This window comes from Scyliorhinus torazame, chromosome 13 (genome assembly GCF_047496885.1).
Source record: "Scyliorhinus torazame isolate Kashiwa2021f chromosome 13, sScyTor2.1, whole genome shotgun sequence".
NCBI lineage: Eukaryota > Metazoa > Chordata > Chondrichthyes > Carcharhiniformes > Scyliorhinidae > Scyliorhinus > Scyliorhinus torazame.
In genome coordinates, this window is record NC_092719.1 from 225,981,493 (window position 1) to 226,000,721 (window position 19,229).

General features: G+C 50.1%; 1 protein-coding gene across 3 annotated transcripts in view; it reads left to right on the forward strand.

The window, feature by feature from the left end:
• The window catches only part of LOC140388646 (sodium- and chloride-dependent creatine transporter 1-like), a 270,017-nt gene that overhangs the window by 131,466 nt on the left and 119,322 nt on the right, over positions 1-19,229 (forward strand). The window contains exon 2 of one of the 3 annotated variants that reach the window (XM_072473116.1): positions 1,975-2,076. The exons of the other annotated variants lie outside the window; for them this stretch is intronic. The gene's annotated coding sequence lies outside the window, so the exon portion shown is untranslated. The remainder of the gene's footprint in view (positions 1-1,974; positions 2,077-19,229) is intronic. 3 annotated transcript variants of the gene reach the window in all.

Here is a 19,229-nt window from a genome sequence, read left to right on the forward strand (position 1 = left end):
AGTGTCTGTAAGGTATGATTCTGTGAATGGTGATCGGGGTGTCGGGGACAGTGTCTGTAAGGTGTGATTCTGTGAATGGTGATCGGGGTGTCGGGGACAGTGTCTGTAAGGTATGATTCTGTGAGTGGTGATCGGGGTGTCGGGGACAGTGACTGTAAGGTATGATTCTGTGAGTGGTGATCGGGGTGTCGGGGACAGTGTCTGTAAGGTGTGATTCTGTGAGTGGTGATCGGGGTGTCGGGGACAGTGTCTGTAAGGTATGATTCTGTGAGTGGTGATCGGGGTGTCGGGGACAGTGACTGTAAGGTATGATTCTGTGAGTGGTGATCGGGGTGTCGGGGACAGTGTCTGTAAGGTATGATTCTGTGAGTGGTGATCGGGGTGTCGGGGACAGTGTCTGTAAGGTGTGATTCTGTGAGTGGTGATCGGGGTGTCGGGGACAGTGACTGTAAGGTATGATTCTGTGAATGGTGATCGGGGTGTCGGGGACAGTGTCTGTAAGGTATGATTCTGTGAGTGGTGATCGGGGTGTCTGGGACATTGTCTGCAAGGTGTGATTCTGTGAGTGGTGATAGTGGTGTCGGGGACAGTGTCTGTAAGGTATGATTCTGTGAGTGGTGATCGGGGTGTCGGGGACAGTGTCTGTAAGGTATGATTCTGTGAGTGGTGATCGGGGTGTCGGGGACAGTGTCTGTAAGGTATGATTCTGTGAGTGGTGATAGTGGTGTCGGGGACAGTGTCTGTAAGGTATGATTCTGTGAGTGGTGATCGGGGTGTCGGGGACAGTGTCTGTAAGGTATGATTCTGTGAATGGTGATCGGGGTGTCGGGGACAGTGTCTGTAAGGTATGATTCTGTGAATGGTGATCGAGGTGTCGGGGACATTGTCTGTAAGGTATGATTCTGTGAATGGTGATCGGGGTGTCGGGGACAGTGTCTGTAAGGTATGATTCTGTGAAAGGTGATCGGGGTGTCGGGGACAGTGTCTGTAAGGTATGATTCTGTGAGTGGTGATCGGGGTGTCGGGGACAGTGTCTGTAAGGTATGATTCTGTGAGTGGTGATCGGGGTGTCGGGGACATTGTCTGTAAGGTATGATTCTGTGAGTGGTGATCGGGGTGTCGGGGACAGTGTCTGTAAGGTATGATTCTGTGAATGGTGATCGGGGTGTCGGGGACAGTGTCTGTAAGGTATGATTCTGTGAGTGGTGATCGGGGTGTCGGGGACAGTGTCTGTAAGGTATGATTCTGTGAATGGTGATCGGGGTGTCGGGGACAGTGTCTGTAAGGTATGATTCTGTGAGTGGTGATCGGGGTGTCGGGGACAGTGTCTGTAAGGTATGATTCTGTGAGTGGTGATCGGGGTGTCGGGGACAGTGTCTGTAAGGTATGATTCTGTGAGTGGTGATCGGGGTGTCTGGGACAGTGTCTGTAAGGTGTGATTCTGTGAGTGGTGATCGGGGTGTCGGGGACAGTGTCTGTAAGGTATGATTCTGTGAGTGGTGATCGGGGTGTCGGGGACAGTGTCTGTAAGGTATGATTCTGTGAATGGTGATCGGGGTGTCGGGGACAGTGTCTGTAAGGTATGATTCTGTGAGTGGTGACCGGGGTGTCGGGGACAGTGTCTGTAAGGTATGATTCTGTGAGTGGTGATCGGGGTGTCGGGGACAGTGTCTGTAAGGTATGATTCTGTGAGTGGTGACCGGGGTGTCGGGGACAGTGACTGTAAGGTATGATTCTGTGAGTGGTGATCGGGGTGTCGGGGACAGTGTCTGTAAGGTATGATTCTGCGAGTGTGACTATGTCAGGCTGTTGCTGGACTAGTCTGTGACACAGCTCCCCCAACTTTGGCACAAGCCCCCAGATGTTAGTGAGGGGGTCTTTGACGTGTTGATAGGGTTTGTTGTTGTTGTTTTTGATGCCTGCGTCGATGTCGGGTAGACTGTCCGGTTTCATTCCTTTTTGATCCGTTTTTAGCAGTTGAACACAACTGAGTGGATGCCTCGGCCATTTCAGAGGGGGGCACTGAAGAGACAGCCATGTTGCTGTGCGCCTGGAGTCACGTGTAGAACAGACCGGGTAAGGACGAGATATCCTTCACTCAGGCACATTAGTGAACCAGATGGGTTTTTCCGACTCAAATATCCCACACATGACCTATGGGGTGGGATCCCAACACATCTCAACACATCCCAACACATCCCACAACACATCCCAACACACCCCGCAACACATCCCAACACATCCCAACACATCCCACAACACATCCCAACACACCCCGCAACACATCCCAACACATGCCAACACATCCCGCAACACATCCCAACACATCCCAACACATCCCCAACACATCCCCAACACATCCCAACACATCCCGCAACACATCCCAAAACACATCCCCAACACATCCCCAACACATCCCCAACACATCCCCAACACATCCCAACACATCCCCAACACATCCCAACACATCCCACAACACATCCCAAAACACCCCAACACATCCCAAAACACCCCAACACATCCCAAAACACCCCAACACATCCCAAAACACACCCCGCAACATATCCCGCAACACATCCCAAAACACCCCAACACATCCCAAAACACATCCCGCAACACATCCCAAAACACACCCCGCAACATATCCCGCAACACATCCCGCAACACATCCCAAAACACACCCCGCAACATATCCCGCAACACATCCTGCAACACACTCCAACACATCCAGCAACACATCCCGCAACACATCCCGCAACACATCCCGCAACACATCCCAAAACACATCCCAAAACACATCCCGCAACATATCGCAACACATCCCACAACACATCCCACAACACATCCCGCAACATATCCCAACACATCCTGCAACACATCCCAACTCATCCCGCAAAATATCCCAACACATCCCAACACATCCCACAACACATCCCGCAACACATCCCAACACATCCCGCAACACATCCCAACACAGCCTAGCATATCCCAACACATCCTGCAACACATCCTGCAACACATCCTGCAACACATCCCAACACACCCCGCAACACATCCCACAACACATCCCAAAACATCCCGCAACACATCCCAACACATCCTGCAACACATCCCAACTCATCCCGCAACACATCCCGCAACACATCCCGCAACACATCTCGCAACACATCCCGCAACACATCCCGCAACACATCCCGCAACACATCCCACAACACATCCCAACACATCCCACAACACATCCCGCAAGACATCCCAACACATCCCAGAACACATCCTGCAACACATCCCAACTCATCCCGCAAAATATCCCAACACATCCCAACACATCCCACAACACATCCCGCAACACATCCCAACACATCCCGCAACACATCCCAACACATCCTAGCATATCCCAACACATCCTGCAACACATCCTGCAACACATCCTGCAACACATCCTGCAACACATCCCAACACACCCCGCAACACATCCCACAACACATCCCAAAACATCCCGCAACACATCCCAACACATCCTGCAACACATCCCAACACATCCTGCAACACATCCCAACTCATCCCGCAACACATCCCAACACATCCCGCAACACATCCCAACACATCCCACAACACATCCCGCAACACATCCCGTCCCGCAACACATCCTAGCATATCCCAACACATCCTGCAACACATCCTGCAACACATCCCAACACACCCCGCAACACATCCCGCAACACATCCCGTAACAGATCCCACAACACATCCCAACACATCCCGCAACTCATCCCACAACACATCCCAACACATCTCAAAACATCCCGCAACACATCCCAACACATCCTGCAACACATCCCGCAACACATCCCAACACATCCCGCAACACATCCCAACACATCCTAGCATATCCCAACACATCCTGCAACACATCCTGCAACACATCCTGCAACACATCCCAACACACCCCGCAACACATCCAACAACACATCCCAAAACATCCCGCAACACATCCCAACACATCCTGCAACACATCCCAACACATCCTGCAACACATCCCAACACACCCCGCAACACATCCCACAACACATCCCAACACATCCCAACTCATCCTGCAACACATCCCAACACATCCCGCAACACATCCCACAACACATCCCAACACATCCCAAAACATCCCGCAACACATCCCGCAACAGATCCCACAACACATCCCACAACACATCCCAACACACCCCGCAACACATCCCACAACACATCCCAACACATCCCAACACATCCCGCAACACATCCCACAACACATCCCAACACATCTCAAAACATCCCGCAACACATCCCAACACATCCTGCAACACATCCCGCAACACATCCCAACACATCCCGCAACACATCCCACAACACATCCCGCAACACATCCTAGCATATCCCAACACATCCTGCAACACATCCTGCAACACATCCCAACACACCCCGCAACACATCCCACAACACATCCCAACACATCACAAAACATCCCGCAACACTCCCCGCAACACTCCCCGCAACACATCCCACAACACATCCCGCAACTCATCCCGCAACACATCCCAACACATCCTGCAACACATCCCACAACACATCCCAACACATCCCAAAACATCCCGCAACACATCCCGCAACAGATCCCACAACACATCCCACAACACATCCCAACACACCCCGCAACACATCCCACAACACATCCCATCACATCCCACAACACATCCCACAACACATCCCAACACACCCCGCAACACATCCCAACACATCTCAAAACATCCCGCAACACATCCCAACACATCCCAGAACACATCCTGCAACACATCCCAACTCATCCCGCAACACATCCCAACACATCCCGCAACACATCCCAACACATCCCGCAACACATCCCGCAACACATCCCAACACATCCTAGCATATCCCAACACACCCCGCAACACATCCCACAACACATCCCAACACATCCCAAAACATCCCGCAACACATCCCGCAACACTCCCCGCAACACTCCCCGCAACACATCCCACAACACATCCCAACACATCCCGCAACACATCCCACAACACATCCCACAACACATCCCAAAACATCCCGCAACACATCCCGCAACACTCCCCGCAACACATCCCACAACACATCCCAACTCATCCCGCAACACATCCCAACACATCCTAGCATATCCCAACACTCCCCGCAACACATCCCACAACACATCCCACAACACATCCCACAACACATCCCACAACACACCCCAACACTCCCCGCAACACATCCCAACACATCCCGCAACACATCCCGCAACACATCCCAACACATCCTAGCATATCCCAACACATCCTGCAACACATCCTGCAACGCATCCCAACACACCCCGCAACACATCCCACAACACATCCCAACACATCCCAAAACATCCCGCAACACATCCCGCAACACTCCCCGCAACACTCCCCGCAACATATCCCACAACACATCCCAACACATCCCGCAACACATCCCACAACACATCCCACAACACATCCCAACACATCCCAAAACATCCCGCAACACATCCCGCAACACTCCCCGCAACACATCCCACAACACATCCCAACTCATCCCGCAACACATCCCAACACATCCTAGCATATCCCAACACTCCCCGCAACACATCCCACAACACATCCCACAACAGATCCCACAACACATCCCACAACACACCCCAACACTCCCCGCAACACATCCCACAACACACCCCAACACATCCCAACACCTCCCAAAACATCCCGCAACAGATCCCAGAACACATCCCAACACATCCCGCAACACATCCCAATATATCCCAGCATGCCCCACAACACGTTCCACAAGAGTAACAGACAGAATGTGACACACAAACACACCATGAGATTTTACAAAATCAGAGCACAGAAGGAGGCTATTTGGCCCTCGTGCCAGGGCCTGCTCTCAGTTTGAACACATTGTTCCATTCTCCTGTTTCTCCCCTAACTCGGAACATTCTTCTATTTGGGCAGATACCCACGAGCATGGCCTAACAGGAATGAGTTACAGGAGTGTCAGAGCGGTATGGAGGGACCTGGACCCAGAGTCAGGAGTCAGGATAGAGGCTGTGGGATTGAGATCGGGAACACACATTGCCGACAGTTTGCTGTGGGGGCTGTGAGAGATCTGGCATTGCCCTGACGTCAGCTTAATCCCTGTCAACTGATACCCTCGTGACAGTTGTCAGTTGTGACGTAGACTGAACTCAATAAACCTCTCAGGCAGCTAATCTTCCCAGACAACTGGGTGTATTTGCAATGAAGCAAAGTGTGAACCACCTCCTAGCTCCATCTTACATCCCCTTACAATCCTCAAATACTTAATGAGCAACTCAAAGGGGCTTCAGAATTTTAACATCAGCAGAGCTGCCCCCTCCATTTGCAAACCCCACCAATACACCTTCCAGTGCAGGTACAGCACGGGGTTAGATACAGAGTAAATCTCCCTCTACACTGTCCCCGTCAAACACTCCCAGGACAGGTACGGCTCAGGGTTAGATACAGAGTAAAGCTCCCTCTACACTGTCCTCATCAAACACTCCCAGGACAGGTGCAGCACGGGGTTAGATACAGAGTAAAGCTCCCTCTACACTGTCCCCATCAAACACTCCCAGGACAGGTACAGCACGGCGTTAGATACAGAGTAAAGCTCCATCTACACTGTCCCCATCAAACACTCCCAGGACAGGTACAGCACGGGGTTAGATACAGAGTAAAGCTCCCTCTACACTGTCCCCATCAAACACTCCCAGGACAGGTACAGCAAGGGGTTAGACACAGAGTAAAGCTCCCTCTACACTGTCCCCATCAAACACTCCCAGGACAGGTACAGCACGGGGTTAGATACAGAGTAAAGCTCCCTCTACACTGTCCCCATCAAACACTCCCAGGGTAGGGACAGCACGGGGTTAGATACAGAGTAAAGCTCCCTCTACACTGTCCCCATCAAACACTCCCAGGACAGGTACAGCACGGGGTTAGATACAGAGTAATGCTCCCTCTACACTGTCCCCATCAAACACTCCCAGGACAGGTACAACACGGGGTTAGATACAGAGTAAAGCTCCCTCTACACTGTCCCCGTCAAACACTCCCAGGACAGGTACAGCACGGGGTTAGATACAGAGTAAAGCTCCCTCTACACTGTCCCCATCAAACACTCCCAGGACAGGTACAGCACGGGGTTAGATACAGAGTAAAGCTCCCTCTACACTGTCCCCATCAAACACTCCCAGGACAGGGACAGCACGGGGTTAGATACAGAGTTTAGAAGAATGAGAGGTGACCTTATTGAGACATTCGGATTCTCAGGGGGTTTGACAGGGTCGATGCTGAGAGGTTGTATCCTCTTGTGGGAGAGTCTCGGACCTGACGGCATAATCTCAGCGTGAGGGGTCACCCATTTGGATTGAAATTGTTTATTTGATTTGATTTATTGTCACATGTACTGAAGTCGAGTGAAAAGTATTACAGGTCATTTTGTACATAAAAAGAAAAGAAAAGAAAAAGAAAATACATAATAGGGGAACACAAGGTTCACTGTGTGAATTCATAGACACGGGCAGCAGGTGAAGCATACAGGGGTGTAGTATTGATCAGGTCAGTAAGACAGAGATGAGGAGGAATTTCTTCTCTCAGACGGGAGTGTTTCGGTGGAATTCTTTACCACAGAGAGCTGTAGAGGCTGGGCCGTTATGATCGAGGCTGAGGGAGGCAGATACAGAATCAGCGAGGGAGCCGAGGATTATGGCGAAGAGGCAGGAAAGTGGAGTTGAGAATTATCACATCAGGTCAGTCAAGGGGCGCGATTTCACAGAAATGATGCAGAGTCCCACGCCGAGCGTGTTTAGCCTGGCATTTCCCGGTGTTGGCAGTGCCCAGAATGACCCTGGCGTTTAACGGGAGTCTGCTTCATTCCTGGGCCTCGGTGGGGAAGGCCACACTGTGACCGCACTTTGTCCCATTTCCTGCATTAACGGGGTCTGCTCTCCAGTTCATGAAGAGATCAGGCGTCATTTTTGAATGGTCCCCCAATCTCCAGACCCTCACTGAGGTCTCTGGACCCTCCCCAGTGCCCCAACCCAACAATAATGGGGTCATCGAGTCCCCCGCACCCCACTTATAAGGGCAGGGCACCCCACGACCGATCTCCGGCATGTGCATAAAGCCACCTGGTCACCTTGACAGTGCCAGCCTGGCACCCTGGCAGTGCCCAGGTGGCATTGGGGGTAGCATTATACCACCCTGCCCAGTGCCTGGCACCTAGCACCTATCCCCAAGCACCTAGTCCATGTTTGTGGAACCCAGTGCTATACAGCATCCCTTGGGGTCACCAAGGCGTATCCGTTAGCTCCCGGGCGCTGGGTAGACCTGGCATAGACATATTCAAGCGAGACTAGCTGCTAACGTCAATATGCAAATCCAAGTGCAGAGCTCAATCCAGTTTGCGATGCCTCACGAGATCTCGTTAGATCTCAATGAGCTGAAAAGCCTACGTCTTATTGTGAAGCTCCCTCTACACAGCGTCGTCAGTGTCGACATGGCCAGTGACTTGTCTCTTTTCATCTGGTGGATTATGATTTGTATAAATAGAAAGAGTTGATCTTGAGCTATCTGGAGAATCGGATCTAATTGATGAGAATTGTCGATCTGTTGTGGAGAGCGATTGTCATGAGCTGCTGGCACTGTGGAAATGGCTGGAAATGGCCAGTAGCAAGATTGCATTGGATTGGATTTGTTTATTGTCACGTGTACCGAGGTACAGTGAAAAGTATTTTTCTGCGAGCAGCTCAACAGATCATTAAGTACATGAGAAGGAAAGGGAATAAAAGAAAATACATAATAGAGCAACACAACATATACAATGTAACTACATAACACCGGCATCGGGTGAAGCATACAGGGTGTAGTGTTAATGAGGTCAGTCCATAAGAGGGTCATTTAGGAGTCTGGTGACAGTGGGGAAGAAGCTGTTTTTGGGTCTGTTTGTGCGTGTTCTCAGACTTCTGTATCTCCTGCCCGATGGAAGAATTTGGAAGAGTGAGTAAGCCGGGTGGGAGGGATCTTTGATTATGCTGCCCGCTTTCCCCAGGCAGCGGGAGGTGTAGATGGAGTCAATGGATGGGAGGCAGGTTCGTGTGATGGACTGGGCGGTGTTCACGACTCTCTGAAGTTTCTTGCGGTCCTGGGCCGAGCAGTTGCCATACCAGGCTGTGATGCAGCCCGATAGGATGCTTTCTATGGTGCATCTGTAAAAGTTGGTAAGGGTTAATGTGGACATGCCAAATTTCCTTAGTTTCCTGAGGAAGTATAGGCGCTGTTGTGCTTTCTTGGTGGTAGCGTCGACGTGGGTGGACCAGGACAGATTTTTGGAGATGTGCACCCCTAGGAATTTGAAACTGTGTGTGAGATGCCGGAGATCGGTCGTGGGGTGCCCTGCCCTTATAAGTGGGGTGCGGGGGACTCGATGACCCCATTATTGTTGGGTTGGGGCACTGGGGAGGGTCCAGAGGCCTCAGTGAGGGTCTGGAGATTGGGGGGACCATTTAAAAATGACACCTGATCTCTTCATGCAATGGAGAGGTGTGTTGAAGCGTTGAGACAGAGTCAAGCTGGGTCTCCTGCGGACGAGTGACCCAATTTATCAATGCTGACCTTGGCCTCCCTTTCCTCGTCCTTCTCCCAAGGCACGCGACCCTCTGAAATTTGTCCACTCCTTCAAGTCGAGCCTCCTGTTCAAGCATCCCCCGTGTTAATTGCACCAATATGCCTTCAGCTACCCAGGCTCCTAGCCCGGGAACTCTCTATAAATCTCTGCACAACTCTCCTCCTCCAGAACGCTCCTTAAAACTCATCTCTTTGACCAAACTTTTGGCTTATTTATTATCATGTTGACTCCTGACATCTCCCTTGGCAGTTTCCAAAATGTAATTTCTCTCTATGAACAGCTACACTGACATTATTCTGCATTATTGATATCTGCAGAATTTGTAGAGAGTCAAAACAGTCCTGTTTTTGATCATCTCACTGCTGAATGTTCCGAAGATGAGATTCTCTCCCTGCTACAGTTTGAAGATCAGGCCCCATTGCGAGGTCAAAGTTCTCATCTCCAATCCCCTTTCAGATGTGGGGGAGGGGAGGTCAGAGAGATTACCATTATTCCAGTCACTCAGAGGAAATAATTGGTGGGGCTGTGAGACGGGGAAGTGCTTACTCGGGAATAATAATGCCGTCAAAGGAGTTAGAATTCAATGAATAAATCAGAGACGGACGCGAGTGAAGGGATTTTAATGAGGTTCTGCACTCCATGGGAATAAATCTGCAAATTGCCAGACCTACAATGCAGAGATATCAGCCCTTCCCCAACTCTGCCCTCCCATTCATCCCTGATTTTAGTCCTCCAGCATTGCAGCTGGCGAGGCCTAAACTCCGGGATTACCTCCTGAAATCTCTCGGCCTCTCTTTATTCCTGATGCTCCTTCAAAACTTCCTCTTTAACCAAGTTCAGAGATTCTAATATCTCCTTCGTGGCGCAGTGTCAAACTGCTTTCAAAATGTTCCTGCAATTCAGCAGCACGGTGGCGGAGCGGTTAGCACTGCTGCCTACAGGGGCGGGATGGTGGCGCAGCGGTTAGCACTGCTGCCTACAGGGGCGGGATGGTGGCGCAGCGGTTAGCACTGCTGCCTACAGGGGCGGGATGGTGGCGCAGCGGTTAGCACCGCTGCCTACAGGGGCGGGATGGTGGCACAGTGGTTAGCACTGCTGCCTCACAGCGCCAAGGTCCCAGGTTCGAACCCGGCCCCAGGTCACTGTCCGTGTGGAGTTTGCCATTCTCCCCGTGTCTGTGTGGGTCTCACCCCCAGCTGATTGAGGCTGAGTCAGTACTGAGGGAGTGCCGCACTGTCAGAGGGTCAGTACTGAGGGAGTGCCGCACTGTCAGAGGGTCAGTACTGAGGGAGTGCCGCACTGTCAGAGGGTCAGTATTGAGGGAGTGCCGCACTGTCAGAGGCTCAGTACTGAGGGAGTGCCACATTGTCAGAGGGTCAGTACTGAGGGAGTGCTGCCCTGTCAGAGGGTCAGTACTGAGGGAGTGCTGCACTGTCAGAGGGTCAGTACTGAAAGAGTGCCGCACTGTCAGTGGATCAGTACTGAGGGAGTGCCGCACTGTCAGAGGGTCAGTACTGAGGGAGTGCTGCACTGTCAGAGGGTCAGTACTGAGGGAGTGCCGCACTGTCAGTGGGTCAGTATTGAGGGATTGCTGCACTGTCAGAGGGTCAGTACTGAGGGAGTGCCGCACTGTCAGAGGGTCAGTGCTGAGGGAGTGCAGCACTGTCAGAGGGTCAGTACTGAGGGAGTGCTGCACTGTCAGAGGGTCAGTATTGAGGGAGTGCTGCACTGTCAGAGGGTCAGTACTGAGGGAGTGCCGCACTGTCCGAGGGTCAGTGCTGAGGGAGTGCTGCACTGTCAGAGGGTCAGTACTGAGGGAGTGCTGCACTGTCAGAGGGTCAGTACTGAGGGAGTGCCGCACTGTCCGAGGGTCAGTGCTGAGGGAGTGCTGCACTGTCAGAGGGTCAGTACTGAGGGAGTGCTGCACTGTCAGAGGGTCAGTACTGAGGGAGTGCCGCCCTGTCAGAGGGTCAGTGCTGAGGGAGTGCTGCACTGTCAGAGGGTCAGTACTGAGGGAGTGCTGCACTGTCAGAGGGTCAGTACTGAGGGAGTGCCGCACTGTCAGAGGGTCAGTACTGAGGGAGTGCTGCACTGTCAGAGGGTCAGTACTGAGGGAGTGCCGCACTGTCAGAGGGTCAGTACTGAGGGAGTGCTGCACTGTCAGAGGGTCAGTACTGAGGGAGTGCCGCACTGTCCGAGGGTCAGTGCTGAGGGAGTGCTGCACTGTCAGAGGGTCAGTACTGAGGGAGTGCTGCACTGTCAGAGGGTCAGTACTGAGGGAGTGCTGCACTGTCAGAGGGTCAGTACTGAGGGAGTGCCGCACTGTCAGAGGGTCAGTGCTGAGGGAGTGCTGCACTGTCAGAGGGTCAGTACTGAGGGAGTGCTGCACTGTCAGAGGGTCAGTACTGAGGGAGTGCTGCACTGTCAGAGGGTCAGTACTGAGGGAGTGCAGCACTGTCAGAGGGTCAGTACCGAGGGAGTGCCGCACTGTCAGAGGGTCAGTACCGAGGGAGTGCCGCACTGTCAGAGGGTCAGTACTGAGGGAGTGCCGCACTGTCAGAGGGTCAGTACTGAGGGAGTGCTGCACTGTCAGAGGGTCAGTACTGAGGGAGTGCCGCACTGTCAGAGGGTCAGTACTGAGGGAGTGCTGCACTGTCAGAGGGTCAGTACTGAGGGAGTGCCGCACTGTCAGAGGGTCAGTACTGAGGGAGTGCCGCACTGTCAGAGGGTCAGTACTGAGGGAGTGCTTCATTGTCAGAGGGTCAGTACTGAGGGAGTGCTGCACTGTCAGAGGGTCAGTACTGAGGGAGTGCTGCACTGTCAGAGGGTCTGTACTGAGGGAGTGCTGCACTGTCAGAGGGTCAGTACTGAGGGAGCGCCGCACTGTCAGAGGGTCAGTACTGAGGGAGTGCTGCACTGTCAGAGGGTCAGTACTGAGGGAGTGCCGCACTGTCAGAGGGTCAGTACTGAGAGAGTGCTGCACTGTCAGAGGGTCAGTACTGAGGGAGTGCCGCACTGTCAGAGGGTCAGTGCTGAGGGAGTGCTGCACTGTCAGAGGGTCAGTGCTGAGGGAGAGCCGCACTGTCAGAGGGTCAGTGCTGAGGGAGAGCTGTATTTGTGGCAGTGTCTGTCTCCTCAGTAAAACATGAAGCTGAGATTTTTTGGCTCTCTCAGGTGCCTGTGAAAGATCTGCTGTGAAAAGGGGATTTCCCCTTTGTGTCCTGATCAATACACAAAACAACAAACATTGGAAGACTATTTTGGTTGATCATTTGCTTTATTTCTGTTTGTGGGAGCGTCATTGACAGAAATAGTTGCGTCCTTTCCCAGCTTTCGAGAAGTGACGCCTTGTCAGAATTCCGCCGTTGCCTGACAGTAACTCCTGGCCATTGTGTGAAATGAAGTCTCTTTTGTTCCGGCTGGCTGTTTGAGGGCTGCCCCGTTGCAGCGAGAAGATTGGCCGAGTCGGTGAGCGGCTCGTCGATGGCACCGGAGTCGGTATGCCACAGTCCAGCGTCACCGAGGCAGCAAAGTGTATTAGAGCAGCTGGAATGTGTAGCCGCAGCTGCTGGGAAAACCAGGTCACGGCCACAGAGCAGCAGAAAGGGAGAGATTAACAGGGATCAGGTTTTGTGACTGAGTGGAAGTCAGGCAGGTTTATTGGCTGCATCGCAAAGGTTTCGAGCTCAGTCTCTGGTTGCCATGGCTGTGTGTGGAATTAGTTTACACAATGCTCGCCAGGTCCTCAATATAATCGCACGCCTCAAAGACAAGCAGCTGTCTTAAGCTCCAGAAATCAAGAAGCAAGTTACTTTCGATTAGAGGCTAAAGCAGGTCCTCCCTCTCGGGAGGATTTATTATTTGAAGAAGAGCACATAGGTTGTCTCTAAATGTCCCGCTCAATAATTAACCCCCAACCCGAGCACTGACAGCACTGAGGTCCCCTGGTCCCAATGACCTCCATCCTTAGGGCTTTAAAGACGTGCCTGCAGACACATTGGCTCTAACTTTCCAAAATTCCCTATGTCTGGAAAGGCCCTGTGCATTGGAAAATTGTGTACGTTAACTCCTGTATTCAAGAAAGAAGAGAGAGACAGAAGTTAGGAAGCTATCGGCCATTTAGCTGAATATCTGTCAAAGGGGAAATGCTCGAATTCGTTATCAAGGATGTAGTATCAGGGCATTTAGAAAACCCCAAAACAATCAGGTAGAGTCAACATGGTTTTGTGAAAGAGAAATTGTGTTTGACAAATTTATTGGAGTTCTTTGAGGATGTAACAAGCCAGGTGGATAAAGGGGAGCAAGTAGATGTGGTGTATCTACTTTGAAAAGGCATTTGAAAAGGTGCCATACAAAAGGTTACTGCACAAGATAAGAGCTCATGGTGTTGGGGGCAGTACAGAAACACGGATAGAGGATTGGCTAACTAACAGGAAAGAGAGTTGGGTTAAATGAGTAATTTTCAATTTGGCAAACTGAATAGTGTCTTGCCACAGGAGATCAATGCCGGGGCCTTAGCAATTTATAATCTATATCAATGACTGAGATGAAGGGATTGACTATATTGTAGCCAAATCCACACCAATTTTCTCGCCCAAAATGGCAGCGTCATCTTTTGGGAGAATTCCGCCCCGGTTTCTAATCCCGTCACACACCAGCTGTAGAATTTAAATCTAATGAATCAATTAGAATTGAAAGCTCGTCTGAGTAGCAGAGAGCATGATTGTCAATTGTTGTAAAACTCTTCGCAGTCAAAATGTCCTTTGGGAAAGGGATTTTCTGCCTTTACCTGTAACTGCAGATCCACAGCAATGTGGTTTACTCCGAAATGACCAAACAATCCAGTCATTTGTATGAAAACCACTACAAAACTGAACAGAAAGAAACCGGACGTACCACTCGGCATTTACCAAGGCAATGGAAATGCCAACGGGAAACTCAGCTCTGTGGACTCTGCAAAGTCCTCCTGACTAGGAGGACAAGTGAGGTCGCAAACAAAAACAGATGAAGCACTTGAAGAATACAAGGAAAGTAGAAAAGAGCTTAAACAGGAAGTTAGGGGGGCAAAAATGGGTCACAAAATGACCTTAGCAGACAGGATTAAAGAGAATCGCAGGGCATTTTATATGATTAGGAACAAGAGGGTAGCTAGAGCAAGAGTTGGCCAACTCAAGGACAAAGGAGGGAAATTATGCATAGTACCAAAGGAAGAAGGTGAGATCCTTAACGAGCATTTTGCAAACGAGAGCGACATGTTCATAGAATCATAGAATTTACAGTGCTGAAGGAGGTCATTCGGCCCATTGAGTCCACACCGTCTCTTTGAAAGAGCACCCTACCCAAGCCCACACCTCCACCCCATCCCCGTAACCCTGTTACCCCACCCAATCTTTTTGGACAGTAAGGGCAATTTAGCATGACCAATCCACCTAACCAACACATCTTTGGACTGTGGGAGGAAACCGGAGCACCCGGAGGAAACCCACGCAGACACGGGGAGAACGTGCAGACTCCGCACAGACAGTGACCCAAGCCGGGAATCGAACCTGGGATCCTGGCACTGTGAAGAAACTGTGCTAACCACTGTGCTACCATGCTGCTCGATGTTGATTGGTGGTGTCTCAGAGGGATATGTAAATTGTTATGGGCCAGGGGTTAGCGAACCCCAAAGTGTATCATGGAGTTCACCTGACCTACGACTTTTAATAGATTGTGGAATGGGGAGCACACGGCCCACTCTACAGGTGTGGTACAGCAGAAATGGAAAAGTATTTTTTAAAGCAAAACAATGTTTATTCTATGAACTCAAGTTAACCTTTTTAAAACATACAGTGAACATCTTAGCAACCATCAATTCAAATACAACCCCCAAAGACTACAACACTAAGTAATCCTTAATAACTTCCCAAACAACATCCAGAAGACAAAAGAAAAACCTTTTAACAGAAGCACATCAGGTTTACATTAACCACTGAGAACATTTATAATTCTGAATTCACCAAATGATCAAGAGATAGTCTTTTCATGGCAGAGAGAACAACAGTACACCTGCTTTGTCTGGCTTCAGCTCCAACACTGAAAAACGAAACCAAAAAAACACAGACACACCCAAGCTTTTCTCAAAGTGAAACTAAAAAGCAGAGCCATAGCTCAGCTCCACCCACACTCTGACATCACTGCAATAACATGAGCAGCCAAACATTTCTTAACGTGACATTCTCATGATAAAATACTTAAGAACAGGTCGTTATTACGAGGGAGGAAGTGTTAGGTGTGTTAAAAACATTAAGGTAGACAAATCCCCAGGGCCGGATGGCATCTATCCCAGGTTACTGAGGGAGACAAGAGATTAAACCGCTGGGTCTCTAACAGAAATCTTTGTTTCCTCATTGGCTACAGGTGAGATCCCAGAGGATTGGAGGACAGCCAATGTTGTCCCGTTATTTGAGAAGGGTAGCAAGGATAATCCGGGTAATTATAGGACAGTGAGCTTGACGTCAGTGATAGTGAAATTGTTGGAAAAGATTCTCAAAGATAGGATCTATGCACATTTGGAAGTGAATGGTCTTATTATCGACAGACAGCATGGTTTTGTACGAGGGAGGTCATGTCTCACTAATTTAATTGAATTTTTTGAAGAGGTGACAAAAAAGATTGACGAGGGAAGGGCTGTGGATGTTGCCTACATGGACTTTAGTGAAGCAGATCTGGCCGTGCAGGTCCACTGTTCCTTAAAAGTGGCAGCACAGGTGGAAATGGTTGTAAAGAAAGCGTATGGCATGCTTGCCATCATCGAACGCGGTATCGAGTATTAAAGCTCGCAAATTATGTTCCAGTCGTCTAGAACGTTGGTTAGGCCAAATTTGGAATACTGAGTCCAATTCTGGTCACCGCACTACCAGAAGGATGTGGAGGCTTTGGAGAGAGTACAGAAAAGGTTTACCAGGATGTTGCCTGGTATTGAGGGTATTAGCAATGAGGAGAGATTGAATAAACTGGGTTCTCCCTAGAGAGACGGAGGCTGAGGGGTGACCTGATAGAAATTAGAAAATTATTCGGGGTATAGATAGGGTAAACAGTTGGAGACTTTTTCCCAGGCTGGAAATGGCAATTACAAAGGGGCACAAGTTCATGGTGACGGGGGGGGGAAAAGGTTCAGTGGAGACGTGCGGGAGGGGGTTTTTACACAGAGGGTGGTGGTGGCCTGGAATGCACGGCCAAGTGAGGTGGGTGAGGCAGATACATTAGCGACCTTTCAGACTTATCTGGATAGGCACATGAACAGATGGGGTAGGAAACATGATCAGCACAGGCTTGGAGGGCCGAAGGGCCTGTTCCTGTGCTGTATTGTTCTTTGTTCTTTGTATCTAATCCCAAGATGCCGCCCCACCCTCTACATAGACACACACAAGATGGATGCAAGTAAGGGTCGGCAAGGAATAAAATAAAACAGGGCTAAAAAGGGGTAGGCCTGAGATGAGTCTTCACTCTGTGGTTGCAACCTCTGCGAAATAGTTTTACTCGAGAGGTTCAGGTTAGCGCAATTCTGTCCTTCGACCACCAGATGGTGTTTCACCTAATAATTCCAGGTCTGTGCAATTCCGCTCTTCAACCACCAGATGGAGCTAGGTCCGGGGTTATTCAGATCAATGCAGTTATTCTCGCTGGCCACCAGATGGTGCTGTGCACATGAGCTCAGGTCGGTGCACTTCTTCCTTTCTACCAATAGGTGGAGCTGAATAATAATCGCTTCTAGTCACAAGTCGGCTTCAATGAAGTTACTGTGAAAACCCCCTAGTCGCCACATTCCAGCGCCTGTTCGGGGAGGCTGGCACGGGAAAATCCAGCTCCGGTCCTGGAATTCAGCCATATTTACTGTGCCTGATTCCTGTACAAGACTCTGGCGGTTTTATCACAAATACTCCCACCTTAAGCTTCAATTCTTCTGCTATTCCCAGCCCCCGACACACACAGTCGAAGGTTACTGACCTGTGGGAAAGCAACTTGCACATTCACATTCAGGATCTCTTTCTCAGTTGTATTGACAGTCTGGTAAACCTTCGCCGCACTCCCTCTAGAGCAAGATAAGGAGACCAAAACCGTACACAATATTCCAGGTGTGGCCTCACCAAGACCCTGTATAATTGCAGCAACACATCCCTGCTCCTGTACTCGAATCCTCTTGCTATGAAGGGCACCATACCATTGCCTTCTTTACCGCCTGCTGTACCTGCCTGCTTACCTTCAGTGACTGGTGTATGAGGACACACGGGTCTTGTTGCATATTCCCCTCTCCTAATTTATGGCCATTCAGATAATAATCTGCCTTCTCGTTTTTGCTACCAAAGTGGATAACCTCACATTTCTCCAAATTATACTGCATCTGCCATTCATGTGCCCACTCACTCAACTTGTCCAAATCACACTGAAGCATCTCTGTATCCTCCTCACAGCTCACCCTCCCACACAACTTTGTGCCATCTGCAAATTTGGAGATATGCCATTTTGTCCCCTCCTGTAAATCATGAATATACATTGTGAATAGCTGGGGTCCCAGCACCGATCCCTGCGGTACCCCACTAGTCACTGTCTGCCTGTCACTGGGGTCCCAGCACCGATCCCTGCGGTACCCCACTAGTCACTGTCTGCCAATCTGAAAAAGTCCCGTTAATTTCTGATCTTTGTTTCCTCTCTCCCGACCAGTTTTCTATCCGTCTCAATACACTTCCCCCAATCCCATGTGCTTTAATTTTGCACATTAATCTCTTATGCGAGACTTTGTGGAAAACCTTCTGAAAGTCCAAATAAGCTACATCCACTGGCTCCCCCTTGTGAACTCTACTCGTTCCACCCTCGAAGAATTCCAGTAGATTCATCAAGCATGATTTCCTCTTCATAAATCCATGCTGACTCTGTCCGATCCTGTCACTGTTTTCCAAGTGCTCTCCTATAAAATCTTTGATAATGGATTCTAGAATTTTCCCCATTACTGACGTCAGGCTGACTGGTCTATAATTCCCTGTTTTCTGTCTACCTTCCATTTCAAACAGTGGAGTTTGATCAGCTACCCTCTAATCTGCAGGAACTGTTCCAGAGTCTATAGAATCCAGGAAGGTGACCACCAATGCATCCACTATTTCAAGAGTCACCTCCTTAAGCTCTCTGGGATGCAGATTCTCAGGCCCTGGGGATTTAGCTGCCTTCAATCCCATCATTTTCCCCAACACCATTTCTCTACTAATATTGATCACCTTCAGTTCCTCCATCTCACTAAATGCTGCGTTCCCCAACATTTCTGGTATCTGATTTGTGTCCTCATTTGTGAAGACAGAACCAAAGTGTGTATTTAGTTGTTCAGCCATTTCTTTGTCCCCTATTATAAATTCCCCTATTTCTGACTGTAAGGGACCTGCATTTGTCTTCACCAATCTTTTTCTCTTCATGCACCTATAGAAACTTTTACAGTCAGTTTTTATATTCCCTGCCAGTTCTCTCGTACTGTATTTTCCCCTTCTTAATCA